The 25201-nt window shown below is 41.5% G+C and overlaps 1 protein-coding gene across 4 annotated transcripts in view; it reads right to left on the bottom strand.

The window, feature by feature from the left end:
• CCSER2 (coiled-coil serine rich protein 2) overlaps positions 1 to 24479 on the bottom strand; it is a 209619-nt gene extending 185140 nt beyond the window's left edge. For 3 of the 4 annotated variants that reach the window (XM_087824241.1, XM_087824243.1, XM_087824244.1), the window contains exons 1-2: positions 24325 to 24479; positions 8932 to 9000 (exon numbers count right to left, since the gene is read on the bottom strand). The gene's annotated coding sequence lies outside the window, so the exon portion shown is untranslated. The remainder of the gene's footprint in view (positions 1 to 8931; positions 9001 to 24324) is intronic. The other variant, XM_087824242.1, reaches the window with a different exon arrangement.
• Between the last annotated feature and the right edge of the window lie 722 nt (positions 24480 to 25201).

The raw sequence follows: 25201 nt of genomic DNA, 5'->3' as shown, positions 1-25201 counted from the left end.
AAAATTAGATGTAATAAAGAAAAGTGCTATTAACCTCTATATCCTTGAAAATGCCACTCTGTCGTATAATGTGTTTTTAGTAAACCAGAATTCTAGAGTTGGAAAATTACAGATCATATATGTAACTGAGGTCAAAGAAGTTAAGGGAATCGCCATTCACAGTTTGCTGACCACAGAATCAGCTTTTCTGACACAGGGTGTGCCCAGAAATTCTTTCAGAATTCACTCAACTACTTATAGCAAATTACTAAATACAAAAAAACCCTACCTTCAAGCCACTCATTTTTTCTAAATACTCATCTGTCTCCTTAATGCTCATCTAATAAAATGTGATTTTCTTTTCATATCAATTAAAAGCATACTTTCAATCAATTTTATTTCCTAGATTTAATTACTAATATCCAATGGTGTTATATTCTATTATTTTTTATTGATAAATATAAAATAATACTTTTTTGAGAAAGAAGCTTTCCAAATACTACAAATAAATATCTTTAAGTTTGTACACCACTATAATTCAATTCTAAAGATTTTTCTGTAAAAACAAAGGATGAATTTATTTTTAAGTTTGCTTGTAAATGTACCAGCTATAGCACAATAGCAGAAATAATTTTCTAAACTTTAGTTATAATTACCACTTAATTCTTAGTTTTAGTTGAAAATAATATTAAAACATTAACCTATTTAAGGACAGTAGAAATGACAGTATTGGTACAGAATATTCAAAAAGTATACTAGCAGTCTGAGGTTTTGGTACCTTCAAAAAATAACTTAGCAAAGAGTGCCCAGAACAATCCCTCCATCCTTTAGTTTTCCTCAGGTTTCTAAGCTGCCAATTTCCTATGTCACAACGGAAAAATAAAAATGCTTTTAAATCTCAAGGAAACAAATACTGTACCTTAGTTTCACTTTTGCAATTTTAGTTGACAAGTTCAAATGGGTTAACACTGTGATAAGGCCACAAAACAGGTAATCATGGACTACATAAAAGAAATATAGTATCCAAACCAGAAGAGTTAATGCAGGTTACTGAAGTCTCACTTAACTCTAGTTGGAATGACATTAATAGTTCTGAGCATTACATTTTCTCCTTTCTTATTAAACTAACTATAAAATACTCTTTAGTTAAAAACTTCTTATAATTCCACTGCCCTAACACAACTTTCTCATTACTTTACGTACCCTTCTAAATCACATTTACAGACCCACTCTGCTATAAAAACAGTCTAGATGCAATTTAACGTTCTACTTTTTAAATATCATCATTTTATAAATATTTCCCACATTTCTATCATTACATTTATTATGTTAATTGTTACAATGTATTACATGGAACTAATATGAAACAAATTATTTAATCATGAATTATAGGACCAAAGATTATGAATATCTTTATCCTTTAATATACCACTTTTACAGTTACCCTGACAGCATGGAAATACACAGAGGGGGTTAAGGGTGAAGAACCATGTCACATGAAGAAAAGTAAAACATTTCCAAAACCAAGAGAATATATAATTGTTGCTGTCAAATAGTTTAAGGTGTCAGAGAGGGGTAGAAGTAGAATCAAGAGTTGAAAAAAACAGAAAAGCAGTTTTCAGCCCCCCGAAAAAAATCTTTCAAACTATCAGAATAATTAAACAAGGTAATGGGCTACCACATAAAAAATGAGCCGTCCATCTCTGAAAACATCAAAAAAACAAGCTGGATAATCACTTGCCAGAGATAGTGAAGACTCTTAGACCGGGTGGACAATAGGATTGGATAACCTCTCAAGTTTCTTTTCACTTGTATGTTTAAATATTTATTAATCACCTGCTATGACCATAGCAATGTGCTAGGTGCTACGTATAAAAAAGTTGACAAAACAGGCATGGCTCCTATGGTTTTTGCAATTATAGTCTAGGATAGGAGACAAAAGAAAAAAAAACACATAAATAAACAAATAATTACAAAGCATAAAACCTGTAAAGGAAAACAATGAAATGCTTCAGGAGAAAATAGTACACTGGACAACAGGGAAGGAAATCTCCAAGGGGGCATATTTAAGTTGTGACCTAAAAGAAGAGGACCTAGCCATTTTTCAGAGGATTAAAGATGGCGGCAGACGGAGTGAAAGCTACCCTGACACTCTCCCAAGACCAAACTGGAATTATAAGAGAAATATAGAAAAACCATCCTGAATAATCAATTGCAACTGAAGACGAGGTGGAGAGCACCCCCATAACCAAGGAGGAAAAGGGGAGACCACATAGAGACTGTTAGGAAGTGTGGAGGCATGAGAGGGCAGGCTGGGCTCCCACAGGGAGCAGCTGAAGGTCCAGAGGGATATCTCAGCTGTGGGGGGCTCCCACTGAGGACTCTGGGGCCTAAGCTCCAGGCTGGGCTTCCCAGCCAAGAGCACCAGAACTGAGAAAGGTGCCCACATAACATCTGGCTGTGAAAAGCAGCCGGGTTTCTGTCTGCCAGGGAGAAAAGGCTGGAAATGCACGCTCCCTCTTAAAGGGCCAACCCACAAAGATTAGTGTGCAGCCACTCACCTTGGGCTCTAGCAGAGAGAGGGCAGAGTGGACTGGAGCTGTGTGAGGAGAGTTTAGGGTTGTGGGCTCTGGAGATAGACCTCAGAGGGCACCCCTCTGGATTCCTGTGCCTGAGATATCTTTCTCAGGCAGAGATACCTTCCAAGCAGCTTTTGCCTGAGGCAGTGGGGGGGGGGAGGGGGGGCAATTACCCAACCCTGTTGGAAAACATCTTGCCCTATCCTATGGAGTTTCTATAGGCTGAGGCTCATTAAGAGACTGAATAACAGCCTCTGGGTGCTTTGAGACTTTGCCTGATTTGCTTCTGGACACAGGGCTTGGAAAAGCAGAGCTTGGTGAGCATCTTGGTCCTGTCCAAACACACCCAGGCCCAACAGAGGGAACCACAAGCTGTGGAGTGCAGAAAGCTTCAAACAGGGTACTCAAGGCCTGTCAAAACAGCATCTGACATTGGCCTGCACCAGAGACTGTCCAAAAAGACTGAGAGACGTAACAGGCCTACTGAATACACAGAAACAAACCCAAATAGGCAGCCAAAGTGGAGAGACAAAAAACAAGCCCCAAGTGAAGGAACAAGAGAAGTCTCCAAAAGAGCTAAGTGAAATGGAAATAAGCAATCTATCAGATATAGAGTTCAGAATACTGATTGTAAGGATGCTCAACAGCATGAAAAAAGATATGGAAACTTTGAAAAATGACCAGTCAGAAATGAAGAATGATATAGCAGAAATAAAGAATACATTGGAAGGAAAAAACAGATTAGAGGAAGGTGAAGATCGGATCAGTGAATTAGAAGACAGGGTAGAAAAAATCAATCAGAGATTCAAAAAGAAAAATCTATTAAATAACAGGAGGACAGTCTAAGGGAGCAGTGGGACAACATGAAATGTAACAATATTTGCATCACAGTAGTGCCAGAAGAGGTTGAAAGTAAGCAAGGATTAGAGAATCTGTTTGAAGAAGTAATGGCAGAAAACTTCCCTAACCTGGTCAAGGAAAAAGTCACACAAGTTCAGGAGACACAGAGAGTCCCAAGTAAGAAGAAACCAAAGACGCCCACACCCAGACACACAATAATTAAAATGTCAAAAATTCAAGACAAAGAGAGAATCTTAAAGGCAGCAAGAGAAAAGCAATTTGTTACCTACAAAGGAGCTCCCATAAGGTTGTCAGATGACTTCTCATTGAAACTCTACAGGCCAGAAGGGAATGGCATGAAGTATTCAAGGTAATGCAAAACAAGGATCTGAAACCAAGGCTACTCTATCCAGCAAGGCTATCAGTCAAAATAGATGGTGAAATAAAGAGCTTCCCAGACAAAAAGAGGCTAAAGGAGTTTATCACCACCAAACTAGCATTGCAAGAAATGTCAAAGGAACTGCTATAATTAGAAGTAGAAACAGAAGCATTGCAAGAAATGGGACTGATGTAATAATAAGAAAAAATAGAGAGAGAAACATAGGCATAAAGAATTAAAATGGCAATAAATAAGGACCTACAAATAATAACCTTAAGGACTTTATGGGAGAGATCAACAGCGAAACAGTCATACTCATGGACTTTAACACCCCACTGACTTCACTGTGTAGATCTTCCAGACAAAAAGTCAACACAGAAACAGTGACTAAATAGCACACTAGATCAGATGGATTTAATTGATATTTACAGAACATTTCACCCCAAAGCTACATAATATACATTCCTCTCAAGTGCCCATGAGCCATTCTCAAAAGCAGACCACATGTTAGGACACAAAACAAGTCTCTACAAGTTCAAGAAGACTGAAATCATATCAAGCATCTCATATCACAATGGCATGAAATTAGATATCAACTACAGTAAAAACACTCAACCACATGGAGGCTAAATAGCATGTTATTAAACAAGGAATGGGTTACCAATAAGATCAAGAAAGAATCAAAAACTTCCTGGAAACAAATGAAAATGAACACATAACCACCCAAAATCTATGAAACACAGCATAAGAGGGAAGTTCACAGCACTACAGGCCTACCTCAAAACGCAAGAAACATTTTTAGTAAACTATCTCACCCTACAACTGAAAGAATTAGAAAGCTCCCTGTGAAACCATCTGGACCAGGGCTTTTGTTTGCTGGGGGGTTTTTTATTGCTACTTTGATTTCATCGGTTGTTACTAGCCTATTCAGGTTTTCTGATTCTTCCTGATTCCGTTTTACATGATCTCACTCATATGTGGAATCTAATAAAGAAAATACACTGAGGAACAAAACAGATCCAGAGATACAGAAGCATAAAACAGACTAAGGAATCTTAGTGGGAAGGCGGGGGTGGGGGAGTGGGTGGGGAGAGATTAATCAAAGAATTTATATGCATACATGCATAACCCATGGACACAGACAAGAGTGTGGTGAAGGCCTGAAGGGGGGGACTGATGCAGGGCAGAGGGAATCAATGGGGGAAAAAAGGGGGGATATCTGTAATACTTTTAACAATAAAGATAAATTTTAAAAAAGAAAAATAGAAGAGGAGCTAGCTATGATATGAGCACTCTGGAGCAATGAGAAGCCATTGAAGGTTATAACCAGGAGAGTGACATGACCTGATTTTCACTTCTAAAATATTATACTCACTGTTACATGGAGAATGAATAGAAAGGGAGAAAACAAGAAGGCAGGGAAATCAGTTAAGAAACTAGGTAGGAAGAAGTCCTACCTAGGATGAGAAATGATGATGGACTAAAGTAGGCTGAAGTAGATGGATACAAAGAAACAGAAGAGTTCAAGGTGTATGGGGGAGGTAGGAGCTACAGTACTTGGTGATGAGTTAAATGCAAGAGATGAGAGAAAAGGGAAAGACAGAAATCAAAAATGACTCATAGATTTTTAGCCTGAACAACTAATCAAAATTTTCCATTTTCCTGGGATGGAAAGACTGGAGGAAAGACAGATAAGGAATACAAGGAAAATCCAACTTTAAGTTTCCAAGATTTTCCTTAATACAAAGTTCTATCAAAATCTCTCATGATTGATTCTCTGCTCTTTAAAAGGCAGTCTGTAGCCCTGGCCAGTGTGGCTCAGTTGGTTGAAGCATCATCCCATACCAAAAGGTGGCGGGTTCAATTCCTGGTCAGGGCACATACCCAGGTTGTGGGTTCCGTTCCATGTCAGGGTGCGTACAAGAGGCAACCAATCGACGTTTATCTTTCACATTGATGTTTCTCTCTCTCTCTCTCTGTCTCCCTCCTCTCTCTAAAATCAATAAGTAGATAAATAAAAGGCAGTCTGTAGAAGGAGGACAGACAATGCTTTAAAGGAAATTTGGTCAACTGAAAAAAATTGAAATACAAATGGTAGATTAAATTATTATACCAATGTTAAATTTAGTCAAGTCCATAACTGTATAGTGGTTACATTTCTTTAACCCTTATTCTTAAGAAATACATATGGAAATATCTACTTAATGTGTCATGACTAAGCAGCTTACTCTCAAACGTTTGGCCTGTGTGTATGAGAGAGAGAGAGGCCATATATACGTATATAGACACATGTATGCACATATAGCAAATGATAACCCAACGGCATAAATGTTCACAAGTAAATCTGGATAGACTATTCGGATAGTCTTTGCATTTTTCTTACTCTTGCAACTTTTCTCTGAGTATGAAATTATTTCCAAATTAAAGCAGTCAGCTCTAGGCTTCTCTTACTCATGCTAAATAATTCAAATTCTTTTCAACTCATCTCATATGTATTTCCCCTCAAACAACCATTTTGTCTTTTCCATTACCCATGATAGTGTCCCCATCAGGAAGACAAGCAGCACACAGCCGCTCTGTAAGAAATGGAATGACAAGAGGTGACAACTATGAGTACGAGCTTTTGCAATCTGCAGTCTCATATGATGTATAATGTCTGTATCTCTACTCCTTGGAATGTACTATGTCCTATGTCCTGATCTATATCAGGCTGCTAGATGACAGCTCTTCAGTTTTGTATTTTCTCTTCTCATGTAATATATAACAATAAGTTTCACTGTAGAATTAGCAAGCTCATGTGACATGTGCCTGAATTAAATGCTCTTCCTATGTGTTCCCATACCTCTCTGGATATAGCAATTATCCTTCTATTTTATTTTTAAAATCACATCTACATGTATTCTACTTTCTCTACTAAACTGGGAGCTCCTTGAGAACAAGGACCACACAAATTTGGGGCTTTTTAATTCCTAAAGACTATCATAATACGTAGAAAGGATAGTTAATAAAAGCAACTGAGTGAAGAAATAAAAGTTGCTGAAACATACTGCAGTTTTATTGAGGTTTTTTTGGTTTGTTTTTTGTTTGTTTGTTACCTTGGAACATAACATGAAAGTCTTACTCTGATTCCACAGGAAAGGGGACATAAAATCTAGGGGTTGCTGATAAAAAAACTGAAAATGTCAATAACATTATGCAAAAATTCCAAAATTCTGTTTACCTAAGGATACAAATAATTATAGTTTTATAAAATATAATTGAAAAAAAGTAAAAAGGTATCTTGGGCTGAAGCCTGAGTTATCAACCACACCTTAAAATCAAAGTACATTTATATTTAACCTATCTTAGCAAGTGGTCAATACAATGAAAGGAACATTCAGTGACAAGAAAATAAATGTCATAATAATTCTAGACAGGATTTTGTTCTCTATTTTCAAAGACTCTTTAAGTAAAATTATGTAATAAGGTAAGAATATTCAACTTAGTAAGCCAATTAAACTAATCATTTTACTGTGAGAGGGTTTTACTGTTTTGTTTTGTTTTTCATCCTCCCTCGAGGATATGGTTTTACTGATTTTTAAAGAGAGAGAGAAACATCGATGTGAGAGAGAAACACTGATCAGCTGCCTCCCATACACACTCCGACTGGGGATGGAACCCACAACCTAGGTATGTGACCTGACCAAGAATCGAACCTGCAACCTTTTGGTGTAGGGGACAACACTCCAACCAACTGAGTCACCGACCAGTGTGAGAGGGTTTCTCAAATGCTACAATTAAACTTGCCAAAAAGTACTCCAAAAACAAAACTATCAAGTAGAAATGCATCTTTGCCCCAATGACTATATGGTATCACTTCAAAATGTTCCACCATTAAATGTTAAAATACCAAAAGCTTAAAGGATACTTCAGAAGCTGTAAAATTAAAAAAACTTACGTGAGTCCCTAGTAGGACCTAATCATCTTCTGGCACTTAGGACAGAATTCAGAAATTCAAATCCAAATATAATGCAACACTGTCAGTTTTTCCTTTCAGTCTCCTAGGAACTAGCTTTTTCTGTTTCATGCCTGCTACTGGTACAAGTCTACTTGTGGTTTATGACTACTTCTCACCTGCACTCACGAGAGCTTCCTAATAGTTGGCACATTATCTCTGTGTGATGCCCAAAGTTACAGCTCTGGACTCATCTAGAGTTACCCAAATGCTGCAGCTGCGTGGGGGGAATGGTAAGCAGCCCAGCTCAGCCATTAGATCCTTGCCAAGAGTGAGCATGTGCCTCTCATCACCCTCTTCAGCCCTCCTACTATGAATGAGAGTACAAGGTGTCCTACTCAGCTGGATACTCTGCCTACATCCTTACTGTCTATACTCCTAGTTCCCTTTAGATCTTCCCACCTCATGGAAAACAATGTACAGGTCAATTTGTAATAATTCGCAAATAAAATTCACCCTGTCTTCTCCAACACTACCTCATTTTTCAATCTAGAATCTTACCATCTCTAGCCAGTATTCTACCATGTGTCCTTAAGTCCCTACCTTCACTTTCTTCCCCTCCAATCTATCCTTTATACTTTTCCTAAAGTTAATATTCAAAATTATAAATCAAAGAATTTATATGCATAACCTATGTGGAGGGGGGGAGCAGATGCCGGGTGGAGGGGATCAATGGGGGAAAAAGGGGAACATCTGAAATACTTTCAACAATAAAGATAAATTTTTTAAAAATTATAAATCTGATCATGTCACTCTTCAATTTAAAATCCTGCAGTGGCTCTCTGAATAACAAATGCCATAAATTAGTTCTAACAACAGCAGCTGATACCTACTGACTACTTATGTGCCAGGTACCTAGATTACCTCATTTAAGTCTCATAACATTCCTACAATGTAGATATTTTTATTATTCTTATTTTACAGATTTAAGGAAATTGAAACTCATAAAAATCACAATCTGTTCATAGACAGAGAGTAGTCACAAAGGCCTTCAAAGTCTGGCTTTGGTATTCCTTGGCAGCTGCTCCCTCCCACCACTACCCAACAAACCCTGCTTCCACTCAACCAAACCACCCAAAGACCTGTGATCACACCATGATCGTTCAGGACCCCTTACCAGGAACAGGCTACTCCCTCAGCTCAAAATGCCACTCACCCACCTTGGTCCACCTTGGGAACGCTCTCTGAAGCTTTTTCCTCTCTTTCTCACCTCCTTCACAGTGGAGTTCCTAGGCAAAACAACAGAAGCCAAAATGATACACACGTCCCACTCTCAACTTCAAAATACTATAATATACAATATTTAAATAGATCTTCCAAGGTAAGTTACAAATGAGAATCTAGTGCCAGCCTCATAAACCTTAAATTCATCAGAAAATGAATAAAGACTGATGCTACAGCAAAAGCTAATGTAAATGCACATAACACTTTTGCAAAATATTCACAATAAATAAAATTCAATTATTTTTAAATATGTGCTAAATCATTTAGAATACAAAGAACTTGAATTTTAAAGTACTTTCTTCTGCGAATTTGGACGTTTCAAAATGTTACAAGCAAGACAAGTTCTAAAATGTACTGTTTGCAAACCAAAAATAATTCAAGAAACTAAAAGCACTTCTATGGCTATATCTGGGTTCAGAAAATAATGACTCTATACTAAAGGACTTGTGGTTATGAAACACATTAGACTTTTTAGAGGTACAGTGATTAAGTTACCACATCTGTAGCATTAGCACATTAGGCCAGTATCTTCCAGGAACATACAGTAATATCAGAAAGCTCTCCTGGGTATTAACTGACAGTTAAATAGCATCTCTTCAAGTACTACTCAGATATATTAGCTTACAATTCCCAATACTAAAGCTCTCATTTCTGTCTATTCAGTCTCAAGATGTTCCCATAGTTAACTGCTCTTAACTGGTATGTGAACACCAAACACCACATATTACTTTCAAACCTTTAAACTCTTTTCTAGCTCCTTAAGAAAATGTCCTATAAGATAATTTCTGGCACTTCTCCCAGGCAGACCTCTGTTTCCATATATCTTACGTTTTCCCTCTAATTCTTATAAATCATATTCTTAATCCTCAAGCAAATTTCTTGTAAAAAGCATAAATTATTTCCTAACAATGTTATCTAATAAAAATATTTAGGAAACTGACCTTTAATAGATACACAAGGATTAGTGGTGTGGGACCCAAAATTATTATCCCTTTGGCATTCCTATACAATATAACCAACATGTGTTTCCTATAGAATGTCCAGGACCAGACAGAAGGGGCTTTTTACAATGGCCTATTCAGGATATTAGAGCCTGGCTCACAAGAGATAGTTAAGGGAATGGAGAGGAAACAGCTCCATAAGCAGGACTTGACGGCTAATAGAAAATGAGGGATAGGAGAATAGAAGTCAAGTTGATTTCTGGGTTTATAATGGATAACTGAGTGACTGGCAGCATCATTAATCAAGATGGGCGAATGAGGTGAATACGTGTCTGGGAAAAAACATGTACTTAATTTTTGATGTTCTAAGTTTCAGGTTTTCTACTAGACAATCAGATGGGCATTCTAAATAGCAAACTTAAGGACTAGAAGTTCTCAACAGAAAAATGGGCCAAGGAAATGAACACAGAAAGGAGAAAATGAAAAACGTGTTCAAGAAAGCATGGCAGAATGAAGGAAAAAAAGTCAGCCTGAAACCTCGAGAAACATGAACATCAAGGGATAGGAGTCAGTAAAGACAGCTGAAAAAGAACAGGTATAAAAGAGAAATAGGAGACTGATGTCATGAAGACAAAGAAGAGAAAGTGTTAAAAACATGGGCATGATCATGTAAAAAGTTCACAATGGATTTAACAATTAGGAACTATACGGATAGATACAATTTCAGATACAATCTACGAGGATAGATACAATTTCAGTAAGTAGAGGAAGCAAGAGTAAAAACACTGTTGGGAGGGGGAATGGCTCAAACAAAAAAGCAAAAAAGGTAAAGTGTGGTGCTCAGTGGTTAGAGCATCGGACTGTGGACTGCAGGGTCTCCAGTTCAATTCCAGTCAAGGGCACGTACCCCAGTCAGGGCGCATGCAGGAGGCAGCCAATCGATATGTCTCTCTCACATAGATGTTTCTCTCCCTCTCCCGCCTTCCAATCTCTCTCAAAAGCAATGGAAAAAATATCCTCTCGCAAGGATTAAAAAAACAAAACAGAAAAAAGGTAAAATGTGAAGTGTGTTTAGAATAGAATGTAGAAGAGTTCTGTTGGAATGGAAGGTTCATATAGCAGAAGAAAGAAAGTCTAGGCCAAAAACTTTGCATTCCAGATTATATCTATTTTGGACTTTATTCTGTGAGCAGGAAGAAAAAGATAGGTAGCTTTTTTTTTTTAAAGACTACTACTTTGGTGACTAGCATCCCTGGTGAACTGGAATGACAAGAGGGTTAAGGTAAGGCAAGCTATTAAGCTGTCATAAAATTACATAGTAATAAGGGCCTAAGAGAGGCTGGCAATAGCCAAAGTAAGAATTAAGGGATACCTGAAAGAGATGTTCTCTACTCCTTGGGTGCCTTAGATATTCCACTGTCACTATATTATTATACTCATCATGCTGTATCATAATCATTTGTGGACTAGGACCCTCTCTTATTCAGCCTTTCATCACTAGTACAAACAAATCAGGAACACTGGAACTGGGTGAAAAATGTTTGTTGAATTATAACAGAACTCAGTAATGATAAGATATATAAGTGAGACTTAAAGATACTGCAGAGAATACACAGATTACATGATACTGTACAGAGAAAACCCTAAAGGCTTCACCAAAAAAATACTAGATCTAATAAATGAATTTAACAAAGTAGCAAGATTCAAAATTAATATTCAGAAATCAGTGGCATTTTTATACACCAATAATGAACTCTCAGAAAGAGAAACTAAGAAAACAATCCCATTTACTATTGTTGAAACAAAAAATAATAATAATAAGATACCTAGGAATAAATTTATTCAAGGAGGTAAAAGACCTGTACTTGGAAAACTATAGGGCACTGAAGAAAGAAATAGAAGAAGACACAAACAAGTGGAAGAATATACCGTGTTCATGGATTGGAAGACTTAACATCATTAAAATGTCCATACTACTTAAAGCAAGCTATAGATTCCATGCAATTCATATTAAAAATATCAATGGCATGTTTCACAAATCTAGTACAAGTATTCCAAAAATTTATATGGAACCAAAAAAGACCCCAAATAGCCTCAGCAATCTTGAGAAAAAAGAACAAAGTTGGAGGGCTCACAATACTGGATATCAAACTATGCCACAAAGCCACTGTAATGAAAACAGCCTGGTACTGCCCTGGCTGGTGTGGCTAAGTTGGGTGGGTGTTGTCTCATGTACCAGGAGGTTGCAAGTTCCATTCCCAGTCAAGGGTACATGCCTAGATTGTGGGCTCGATACCCAGCAGGGGGAGTGCAGGAGGCAGCAGGCCAATGTTGCACTCTCACATCAATGTTTCTTTCTCTCTTTCCCTTTCCCTTCCTCTCTCTCTAAAAATCAATAAGCTGTTCTTTAAAACAAACGAACGAACAAACTAACAAAAACCTGGTATTGGTACAAGAACAAGCATTTAGATCAATGGAACAGAACAGAGAGCCCACAAATCAACCCATATGTTTACGGTCAATTAATATTTGACAAAGGAGGCAAGAGCATACCATAGAGTAAAACAGTCTCTTCAATAAATGGTGCTGGGAAAATCGGACAGGTACATGCAAAAAATGAAACTAGACCACCAACTTACACCATTCACAGGAATACACTCAAATTGGATAAAAGACTTAAATATAAGTCAAAAAACCATAAAAATCCTAAAACATAGGCAGTAAAATCTCAAACATCCCTCATAGTAGTATTTTTGCCAATACATCATCTAGGGCAATAAAACAAAGGGAAAAAATAAACAAATGGGACTACAGCAAAACAAAAAGCTTCTGCAGAGCAATAGAAAGCATCAACAAAATGAAAAGGGAACCCACTGTATGGGAAACATATTTGCCAATGATATATCTGATAAGGGGTTAATCTCCAAAATATATAAAGAACCTATATAACTTGATACCGGGAAGACAAACAACCCAATTAAAAAATGGGCAAAGGACCTGAATAGACATTTCTCCAAAGAGGACATTCAGATGGCTAATAGACATATATAAAAATGCTCAACATCACTAATCATCAGAGAGATGCAAATAAAAACTACAATGAGGTTATCACTTCACACCTGTCAATAAGTCAAGAAACCACAAGTGCTGGTGAGGATGTGGAGAAAAGTACACTGCTTGTAGGAATACAGGTTGGTACAGGCACTGTGAAAAACAGTATGGAGGTTCCTCAAAAAATTAAAAATGGAACTGCCTTTTGACCCAGCGATCTTGCTTCTGGGAACATATCCTAAGAAACTCGAAACACCAATCAGAAAGAATATATGCACCCCTATGTTCATAGCAGCACTATTTACAATAGCCAAGATCTGGAAATGGCCCAAGTGCCCATCAGTAGATGAGGGGATAAAAAAGCTGTGGTACATTTACACCATGGAACACTACTTGGCCTTAAAAAACTGACATCTTACCTTTTGCGACAGCCTGGATGGATCTGGAGAGTATTATGCTAAGTGAACTAAGCCAGTCAGAGAAAGACAGATACCATATGATCTCACTTATATGTGGAATCTAATGAACAAAATAAGCTGACAAACAAAACAGAACCAGGACATGGAGCATTGGAACAGAGTGAGGCAATGTGAGAGGGGAGAGGGGGTGGGGGGACTGGGTAAAAGAAGGTGAAGAGATTAGCCAAAGAACATATATGCATAGCCCATGCAAAGTGTGGTGAAAGCCCGTGGGAATAGAGGGGATGGAGAAAATGTGTAATAGCATCAACAAAAATAAATTTTAAAAATAAGTAAATAACTTTTTTTAAAAAGATTCTGCAGAGAAACCTAAGTAACTTACAACATAGTGATATAGAAAATACTAATGGAAAAGTCAAGATCAAGTTTAAGGAATGAATTTAAGTTATGTTTAGAGTGGAGGGTGTCTAAGGCCAATATCCAATCAGAAATGCCAAAGAGAAAAAAATGACACCACAAAGAAAAATATTCAGATATTTAGAACAGAAATAGATTTGATATATATAATGAAATCATCAACAAATCTCATTATTTGCTCATAAGAATAAATGTTTAATAAAATATTAATTTCCTAATATTTAATAAATTATTAATTTCCTAAGATACTTTGGAATATGACCATCTTAAACATGCTGTCTGAACTGCTCATTTGTATATTCTGTACAAATTAAGTTGATGTAAAAGCCCAACCAAATGGGTCAATCAAAACTAGGTCAATGTTGAAAAATTATTTGCTTTACTCCATCATTTATTCAACAAAATGTATTGAGTAATTATAAGTTTGTGATGGAGTAAGGGGGACTAGACATAAAAGCAAACAGAGTAAAATACAGCAATTATTACAACAAAACAACTGCAAAGTGTTATAGGAACACAGATAACAGAGAATATAATGGAATAGAGGAATCATGATAAAAATATGCCTAAAAGCTTTCCTAGAAAAGGAAAGATCTATATTGATCTTTTAAAAAGAGGAAGTGATTGAAAAAGACAGCTAAGAGGCTGAATGGTATTCTGGAAGAAAGGACCACCACGTGCAGAAGCACAGAGATGTCAGTTGCTCATCTCCATGGAGCCATGACAGACGGTAAGGGCCACAACTCACGGAGGACTTTCTGTGCACCGACAAAAGAATTTGACCACTATCCCGTGGTCCAGTGGTGAGAAACATCAGATGTGCATTAGAATCCCCTAGGGCGCACTCCAGATCCCCTAAAGCAGAGGGCAAGTGCACGGAGGTGGGCAAGAAGCAAGAAAGAGGGAGAGCTGACTGCCATAGACGGAGCCACAGCAGGTTTTTAAGCATTAACAGGACCTGATCAGATCTGTGTTTCAGAAATCCAAAGTCAGTAGCATGCATCAGTGACTAAGGGAAGGAAATCTGGAGGAAGACCAACAAAGGAGATTAAGAAGCGACTGCAATGATGCTCCACCACTAAATACTGACAACTACTTCCTCAAACATAAGTGAACCACAGAAAGAGGCATATAAAGTGCTGTAACTGTAATGTGGGCTTTCAGCTTAATTTTCTGAACTCATCTCAGATACAACTCAATAATCAGAAGCAATTACAGTAAAAGCATGGTCAGGTACATTAGAAAAAAGGAAAAAGAGTGTCCATAAAATTTCCCCTTAAAAGTGCTTCATTTATATTTCAAATTAAAAAGTTTTTAAGGGGGGTGGATGTGGGTTGGAGGGAATCAATGGGGGAAAAAGGGGGGGATATCTGTAATACTTTCAACAATAATTTTTTTTAAAGTTTTTAAAATATTTTCTTTAGTAAAAAGGTCTTATAGTAAAACTACCACATCAGACAGAGATTACCAATCAAAATTTAGAACCTACAACTGGGCAAGCACTATGTAAAACTGCTGAGAAAAATAAACAGGAAAAAGTGACCAGAGAAGAAAAGGTTAGCAATAAATAAATTTTAAAAAGACCAGTTAACCTACTTCCTAATAATTCATAAAAAAATTTGTTCCCACATATAAATACTACAGTTTTGAACTAATGAAAATTCACCAAATTGGGGAGGAAAGAATATTCTTTAACACCTCTCCTCATGAGCCACTGTCTTCATTTGAAAGAATAGGTTAAAACATAAGGATATATGTAATTATAATGACAGACCTTGGGTACACAGATTAGGACAAAATTAATTTCACTTATTTTTCAAATAAATGGTTCCTGTAATTTTTTCTCTTAGATCATTCCATCAGCTATAAATACTCTCTATTTATATAAATATAGTAGAAAAGCACCCATCTTAAAAAAACATTACTTGACTCTATATCCCCTCCAACTACCACCCTATTTTTCTCAGCTTCAATTTACAGTAAACTTCTTAAAAGGACTGGCTATTGCCCTGGCCGATGTGGCTCAGTAGTTACAGCATCAGCCCTCCTGCACCAAAGGGTCCTGGGTTCGATTCCAGTAAAGGGCATGTTCCTGGGTTGCAGGTTCAATCCCCAGGCCAGCTGGGTAAGTGCCAGAGGCAACTAATTGATGTGTGTTTCTCACACTGATGTGTTTTTTTCCTCTCTCTCTCTCCCCCCCTCTCTCCCTCCCTTCCTTCTACTCTCTCTAAAAATCTATGGAAAAAAATATCCTCAGGTGAGGATTAACACACACAAAAAATAATTGAAGCTGAACAAAAGGGAGGAATAAGATTCTCTCTACTTTCGGTATGACTGAACATTTCCATTAAGAAAGTCTTCTCTGCCCTGGCCAGTTTGGCGCAATGGTTAGAGTGTTAGCCCATGGACGGAAGGGTTGCAGGTTCGATTCCCAGTTTAGGGCACATACCTCAGTTGCAGCAGGGTGAGTATGGGAGGCAACCAGTCAATGTGTGTCTCTCAGGTCAACGTTGCTTGCTCTGTCTCACCTGCATGCTCTAGCTCTCACACTCTCCCCCTCCCTCCCTTCCACTCTCTCTAAAAAAAAAAAAAGAAATATCCTCTGGTGAGGATTTGAAACAAAGGGGGGGGTTCTAATGCTTAGAAAAAAAATAAACGAGAAGAACTTGAAGGAATGAGGAAACAAGTGCCACTTCTCAAACAAGACAAGCACGCTTCAACCACAGGACCTTTGTACTCTTATTACATCTTCCTCAGATGTTCTCTCCCCTAAATCTGCTCAGATTAGATCACATCACTTCCTCCACATATCTGCTATAATACCATTCATCACTACAGCCTTCTCTAACCACCTCATAAAAAAAAGCAGCATCCCGTCACCTGCTCTTTCCACCAGAGCAGACATATTACATATATACCTGTTTATTTCCCATATGTTATCATTATAGACTGTAAGTTTCACAGGGCAGAAAATGTGTCTTCCTCACTGCACTATTACTAGCAAGTGTTCAGCAGGTATTTCTTGAGTGGATGGATGACATGAATGAGGAAAATCCAGACTCAGTATCTAGTCTCAAAGCCTGTGTTGAGGGAATTTACAGTGTATAACATGTCCTGGAAAGCTGTCAAACGTAAGAGTGGCCACAACAATGGCAAAGTTTCTAACTCTAGCTGAAGTCAATAATAAATAAGGATTGAAAAGTCCAGACTATCCTAAAATAAAGAAAATAAACTTGAGAAAAAAATTTAAAATAAGAAGAATAAGGGAAACGATGGCCATCCCTGCCTCTCCACTTCCTGTAAAGGAATACCACCTGGCCCTAGCTGGTCGCTCAGTGGTTAGGGCATCAGCCTGCAGACTGGAAGGTCCCAGGTTTGATTCCAGCCAAAGGCACATACCTCATGCCTCGGTTGTGGGCTCCATCCCCAGCCCTGGTTGGGATGGGTGTGGGAGGCAACCAATTGATGTCTCTCTCTCTCCCCCCCTTCCATTCTCTCTGAAAAGCAATGGAAAAACTATCCTCAGGTAAGGATAAAAAGAAAAAGAAACAAAAAAAGAAAGAAATACCACCTGGGTATGTTTCCTACAAGCTGGCCTACCAACTCAGACCAAAACATTACCAGGCCCATTCTACACACTTAAATAGTCGTTATGAATAGTTCCTGCTTTTCTAAGCTATGATCTTCAGAGAAAATTGTAACTCCCAACCCGAACACTGCCAAGACATAATGGTCACCGAAAGCTCTCAAATTTCCCTAAAGCACTCAGGCTGCAACCAAATATCATTAATAAGATAAAAACAATTCAAAGTACCTTTGGTGTCTGCCTATCTTCACTGTCCCTAGAATATTCACTAAGGGCTCAGGCATCAAAAATTGTGGTATCTTGGTCTGGGGGTAAGGATATGGGAGGGAGAAGGGGGGGACAGAGAGAGGTACAAGGAGGGGGGAGGGGAGGGAAAGGGGGGAAGGGAGAGAGGGAAGGAAAATGAAGGAGAGGGAGGGAGAGGAAAAGGAAGAGGGGGAAGGGGAGGGGGCAGGGAGAAGAAAGGGGGCGGGGAGGGGGGAGGGGAGGGGAGGGGGAGGGAGGGAGGGAGAATGAATTTAAGAAACAGGACCTAGATTATTTTGAATTTTAAAGAGAGGTAGCTTGCCAGGGAATAGAAAGCATCTACTAAAATATACAATGTCACCTGGACTTTTCAATACCAGACACCAACACACAGATCACAGAAGGACCAAAACCTGGAGACAGCCAGCATTTCTCAGCTAAAGAGCTATTATGTCTCCCATTCCCACACACAGAACTGAAGCTAAGGGGAGCAGTAATCGGGGAAGAGGGTGGTGACACATATGGAAAGGAGGGGAGAGTAGTAGTTACCTATGTTTGTTTGTTTGTTTGTTTTTCCCCTTCCCATTGTACTTACCAAGTACAAAAACTGGGCAGATGAAAACTGCGAAAGAGAAGGCGAGTAAAGGGTAAGAATCTCTGAAGCAAATGGTAGCAGAAGAAATCAAGAACAAATTCCTTTTCTAAGGAATATGTCTTTGAAAAGCAGACATGAAGTTAGGAACTGACCAAAGAAATTTAAAACAAGCCTGTACACCTTAGATATATAAAATTGTACAAAGAGAACAGAAATTCTTAATTATTTGGAATTATGGTCCTGGAGCACTGTTAAAATCAGCACTTCTCAAAGAGGATCCAACTACATTCAAACATGGAAAAATCAACAGGTAATGAACTTCAGCTTTCATGGACCCAGCCTTTAAGAAACCTCTGCCTTCCCAATGGCTCCAATTCTCAAAATAAGGAAACAGAAGTCTTGAAAGTCAGGGAAATAACTCTGAGGACATTCACAAGCAATCAACTCAGCAGAGAAGAGTAGAAAACACAGATTACACCTAACATGCTCTCATTGGTCAATTCAGTTAAAAAGAAAGGAGGGTTCTGATTGGTTGCCCTCTTTAGGCTGAGTCAAAACCCAACATCAGTGTCCATAGCAAGCAGGCAAGCAGGTGTTTGAAGCCAAAGGAGGCAGGAGACAACAGAATACACTGAAAAAGGTGTGTGTGTGGGGGGGGGAGTCTGTAACAAAGGAAAAGACAATGTAGCTCTATACAACCATAGGCCATCAGCATATCACATTAGGGCACACCAACCAGAACTGATTATAGCCTGAGGTAGCATTCTGTGTTTACTTCTCTATTACTTCCTGCTCCTTAATACTCCTCCCATGATCTATCACTGCCACCCCCGACAGCCTTTACTTTCTACAGCTCCTCTTCCTCTATCAACTTTTAGATTCTAGTGATCTGGTGCTTCCCACAGGCAGTTCAGTCTCTTACCCTCTTCCTGTATTAGCTCATCCTGTATTAGCTCATGCATTCTACTCAGCCCTGTCCTTGACAAGCACTTAATCAAGTGGGGGAGGGTGATGTGTCACTAGGTTAGGTACAATATCACAGTCAGTGCTATGAAAGAAATATAACAAAGTGCTGTGAGTGCATATTCACCTGTCATTACCCCATTTGGTATTTTCCAAATCAACACTCCAGCTTCCCACTCTCTTGTCAGTTACTAAGTCCTATATCTTTCCATCATATCCCCTGATCTCCAAATCCACCTTGCAGTTTCTCATATGATCTATTTCAAACACTTTCTATCAAAAACACAACTGAGTATATTTCCACACTGTCCCATCAGCCATCTCCCTAAAAACATAACATACCATATTATCCCCTTGCTTTGAAACATCTAATAGCTCTCCAATGGCTAAGAGATCAAGTTCAAATCTTTAGCACAAAAACATAAGATAACATGTTTTTCAAATAGAGCCTTTTAAAAGTAGGCAGATGAAGTTCCAGTTCCACTACTTACTAGCTGTGCTACCTCTGGCAGGTCACTTTTCCTCTCTAAGTTTTCCCAGTTGCAAAATGAGGATACAAAAAGAACCTACCTCTCTTGGGGTTGTTATAAGAAACAAGAAACTCTATGCCAAACACCAGCACAGTACCAAGCACTCAATCAATATTAACTAATACCCTGGGGTGTCTCATCTATCTAGAATGTCTCACTTCCCAAAGGAAGCAGATAATCATGGTCTTACTTTCACATATTTTAGAATGATTAATAGTAAGAGTTAAATCAGAAATGGTCTTCTGGTTAATCCTGAACCAACAAAAACTTCAATTAACCAAAATATTACTCTCATGAAAATTTCGGTTTGTCTAAATTTACTATAACTTATTAAAAAAACCAGTACTTGTTTATTTTTTTAAAAAATAACTAGGTTAGTTTGTTTTGTTTTGTTTCTTATTCAAGTTCAGGAATCAGAAAGCAGTACCTTACAAATGGAAGCTCATTTAGACATTTAAGAATGTGATTCTCTGTAGTATAAAATCCACATGAATTAAATTCAATCTCAATCACATATACAATTTGCTAAAGATATATGTGTGTGTGTGTGTGTGTGCGTGTGTGTGTGTGTGTGTGTGTGCATGTATATATATACACAAAACAAATTCTAGAAGCTTAAGAAAATAAGTGTGCATCAGATGACGGACAGTCATTTCGACCTCACAATCAAAAGATGAAATCACAAAATTTTGTTTAAAAGTCAGTGATTCTGCCCTAGCAGGTTTTGCTCAGTGATCAGGCCCACAGATTGAGAGGTCCCAGGTACAATTCCAGCCAAGGGCACATACCTCAGTTGCAGGCTCCATCCCTGCCCTGGTTGGGGGCTCATGCAGGAGGCAACCAACCGATGTGTCTCTCTCACATCAATGTTTCTCTTTTCTCTCTTCTCTCCCTTCCACTCTCTCTGAAAAGCAAGGGAAAAAATATCCTCGGGTGAGGATTTAAAAAAATAAAAATAAAGTCCGTGATTTTAAGAAGGTAAAGGGGGATAAATGGTGATGAAAGAAGACATGACTTGGGGTGGTAAAAACACAATACAATATACAGATTATATATTATAGATTTGTATATCTGAAACCTATATAATTTTATTAACCAATGTCACCCCAATAAATTCAATAAAAAAGTCAGTAATTTTAATAATTTTCAAAACTGCAAAGTCTACAACAATAAACACAACAAAAACAGAAGATTAATGTATTTATGATGTTAAGTGCTAATGAAAATTAGTAAGAAGATCCCTGTAAATTTATGCACAAAGGACAAACAATGCCAACAAAGGAGAAAATAAAACTAGAAAAACACCGCATTTGCTTTTCTAGTGTAGATAGTATGTTAGCAGGTACCCTTATAACCATTTGTAAAAAAAAAAAACTTCTAAAAAACAAAAGCCTATAATAGTAGTATAAAACTGTCAACCAAACTGCAGGAGGCAGTGTAAAGCAATACAACCTTTCAGAAATAAATCTGGCAGTATTTTGCAAAATTGACAAAAACCTTCATACCCTCTGACCTTGTAATCCCTCTCCTGGAACTTTAGCCTAAAAAAAAAAAAAAGGACAGCTATATGTTAACTGCATTACTTGCAAAATGGTAGGCAACTTAGATGTCCAATTATTAAAAGTAAGCAACTCAACTCGTAATATTATATAATAATTTAAATGTACAAAAACCTTAGCAAAAAGAAAACATTAACTATGAAAGCAAATATTAAACATTACATTTATGCCTTGATTATCATATAAAATCATGTATACATGATGAGAAATAAATAAGAAGAAAAATTAAAAATTCTATTTTTTTTCTTATTTCTTTGACCATTAAGTTGTTTGTAAAATAAAAAGCCTGTTTGAACTGATCAGGTCCATCACAGTAAGTACACATTTTAAAATTGATTCTTCAGAAGCATAAAACCACAATTATCATTCCCCCCCCCAAAAAAAAACCTATCACATAGAGAAATCAGATAGACTCTTCTCACATACAGAGTAGCCATACATGTAATTTTAGCCATGCTATTAGCCAGCTGGAACTTGGTTATATTAAAATCTCATTTTACCATCAAAACATAACTGTAGGTAGGATCTCCACATGGTGGGCAGAAGCCACTTATTATGGGGCATTTGGAGAGCAGGCCCCCGAGCACTGAGGTTAAAAACTATCCAAACAAATGGAATAGTGAAGCTCAGGTTTCTCCCATATCCCCAAATGAATTATGTTTCTTAGCCACTAAAGAGCTAAGCATTCAAGGAGGGAGAAAGTGGGAGATTATTTGCTCTCCCTATGAAAATTGGTAACTTCGTCATTTTCTCCCAAAAGCACCATGGAGTAATGAAAAATACACAAACATGAGGTCAGGAGATGTCAGGTGACTCTAAGTAACCTCAAGCAACTTGCCCTTTGGGGTATAATTTTAAAAACTGAACCAAATAACCTGTTAATTCTTTCAAGTTCAATAGTCTATTAATTTAAAAGAATTACCCTCCCCCGCAACACACACACTCAAAACCCCTCAGATTGTAAAACAATAAGATTTAGAATTAGGAAACTGGGAGCAAAGGTAAGATACCCTGATGGTCAAAAACCTGGATTGTATCCCAGCTACGTCTGTCCCTTTCTATCTGTATGACCTTGGGCAAATTACTTTGCCTCGAAGTCCTAAAATCAAAGAAACAGCGATCCTACAGGCCATGCCCTTTTATTTTTGTGTCATAAAGTGCACTGTTTCTTCTGTCATAACTGGGGTTTCCCTCCTAACCAGCAACAATAATTTTGACTTCATTCTTAGAAGTTTAAAAGTGCCTCATTTGTGCATTCATCTTTTCTAAATTTTCTGATATTGAGAGGAGTTCCCACATTTTGCCTGTCTTAAAGCCATGCTCAAGATTGAGGGCACTCCTCAAAAACGCAGTCAGCAGTCTCCGCGCACCTGTGCCGCACACGGCGCCGTGTCCTGAAGAGGCCCGCAGCCGGGGAGACCCGCCAGCCACCACCTACCCGCTGACCAGCGCGACCACCCAGCGACGCGCTGCCGGGCGGCGCAGCGCAGGGAGCCGGCCGCGGGCGGGGAGCAGGGCCGGGCGGGGTGGCAGGCGGGTGGTTTGCCAGGTAGAGGAGCATTCCCGACCCGCCCGGGGCGACCCACGGAGGAAGGCGCGGTCCCGAGGCCTCAGCAGCCGGGCAGGGGGCGGCGACGTGGGGAAGGTGACGCGGACGCCAGCGCCGGGCCGCGAAGGGCTCGGGCTCGGGCTCGGGCTCGGGCTCTTATCAAACGCAGGCTCCCGGGAGCCACCGACGGGCCTCAGCGTGGAGCCGGGTCCCCCTCCTGCACCAGGGCCAGGGGCTGGTCGGGGCGGACGGAGACGCGGGCCCGGCCGGAGGCTGCGCTCGCTCAAGCGGGGTTCCGGGGGCTCCGGGGGCCCGGGGGCCTCAGAGCCGCTCCCTGCGGCGCTGAGGCGACGCCGCTGTGAATACAGCGAGGAGACCGAAGGGGCGTTCGCTCGCGGCCAGTCCCGTCAGAACATTCAGAAAAAACCAAGTAAGAAAATACCACAGACGCACGCCTGGGTTAGGAGAGGCTGGCGGCAGCACGAGCCCGGAGACCGCCCGCAGGGGACCAAGCGGCCCGGCCGGCGCCCACCGTCCACCGCCCGCAGGAGGGGCGCTTGCCCCGCCTCCGGCTGAGGAAGGGCGGCCGGCACTGCGCTCCGCAGGGCGGCCTAAGGAAGGGTTTTCAGTGGCAAAGTTAGAGGTCCCATCACGTTTCAATCCCCAGGAAAAAAGGAGAAAACGAACGTACGCACTGTCAAATGGCCACGCGGCGACGCCTAGCACAGCCCACGTCGCGGGTGGGAGCGAAACGCCCCGGGCCCCGGCCCCCTGTGGAGCCCCCGGGCCACTGAGGAGCCCCCCGGGCCCTGAGGAGCCCCCCGGGCCCACTGAGGAGCCCCCCCGGGCCCTGAGGAGCCCCCCCGGCCCCCCTGAGGAGCCCCCCGGGCCACTGAGGAGCCCCCCGGCCGGTCGCGCCGCGGAGGCCTCGTCGTGGGGCAAGTCCACGCATTTGCAGTGACTGAAATTCAGACTCAAGCTCAGCCACCAAGGGCGACCTCAGAGGAGTCATTCCTCCTTTTGACAAAAAAAGTCAGCGCATAAAACACAAATACGTGGTATGAAAACAGCCGGTATCCAAAAGGGCAGGAGAAGCGCCCGCCGATGGAAGCCGTGGGCTCCACGGGTCCCCCTCAGGCCGGTCCAGGGCGTGTCTGTTGTGTCCCCGCGATAGCCCCTCCCCCAAAGCAGTCTCTGGGCGCCTCCGCGCGCCCCGCACCGACCCGCAGGCACCCCGACGGAGCCCCGGGGGTCCGAGCCTCGCCCCGATTCCCCCCGGGAAGGCGGCAGCCCCGGCGGCCTAGGCCGGCGGCCCGTCACCGCCGGGCGGGGGGCGCGGAGGGTCCCCGCGGGGGGCAGGCGAAGGCGCCACCGCCTCGCCCGGCGCCGGCCTGAGCGCCGGACCGCGCCCACTGCCCGGCGGACGCGGACGCCCCTCGGCGGGCCCGGCCCCGCCCCGGCCCCAGCGCTTACCGCTCGGACAGACCCGGCCGCGGCCCGGCTGCGGCTCGATAGGCGACCTAGGGGCGCAGGGACCGCAGGTGAGGCGGAGGACCGCCCGTCACGTCCCCGCCCCCAGCCGCCGGCATCGCGTCAGGGCCCAGCGAGCGCCCGTCCGCAGCCGCGGCCCCTCCGCCCGCGCCGCCCGATCCGCCTCCCGGGCCTGCGCGCGGCCCCGCCCGGCCACAGTGCGCAGGCGCGAGCCCGGGGCCCCGCCCCTCCGCCCGCCAGGCCCGAGCGCCGCCCCTCTGGCCCCGCCCTCCGCTCTGGCCCCGCCCCGCGCCGGCCGTTCCACCGCCGCATCCCCCTTCGGCCCCGGCCCCTCCCCCGACCCTGCTTCCCCACCCGCGGCTCAGGCCTGGGCTCCGCCTTCGCCATGACGTCAGCCCGGCGGCTGACCCGCCTCTAACTGACCTCCGGGGCCCACCCGCGCGGCGGGAGCGCGGTCCTCGGTGCAGCTCCACCCCCCGGCCCGGGCGCAGCCGCCCCTTGGGAACCCGCGGCTCCCTTCCACCCTTGTTGACGGGACGTCGCCCACGTTTGGTGTTTGCGAATCTGTGCCTGTTCCCAGCCTCCCAGTGCCCGGGCCGGGCCAGAACCCTGCGCTGCCTGCCACCCCCAGATGAGAGTTGACATCTTGCTGAGCCTAAGGGAAGAAACAAGCGCCCCAAGTGCTGAGGTTTTGAGCAACTCCGTGGCACCCTCAGTCTGGACTCCTTTTGCCAAGAACCCGGACTCTCGCCCGCAGGAGGTCTCCCCGTGCTCGCTCCTTGCGGGCTAGGCCGCCGCAGAGCCCTTGCCTCCAGGCCTCCGGGCTGCGTGTTCAGGCCCGCGAGCTACCCTTACCTGG

This window comes from Miniopterus natalensis, chromosome 14 (genome assembly GCF_054644295.1).
Source record: "Miniopterus natalensis isolate mMinNat1 chromosome 14, mMinNat1.hap1, whole genome shotgun sequence".
Taxonomy (NCBI): domain Eukaryota; kingdom Metazoa; phylum Chordata; class Mammalia; order Chiroptera; family Miniopteridae; genus Miniopterus; species Miniopterus natalensis.
The sequence above is the reverse complement of the archived record's forward strand: the minus strand, read 5'-3'. Positions and strand labels throughout refer to the sequence as shown.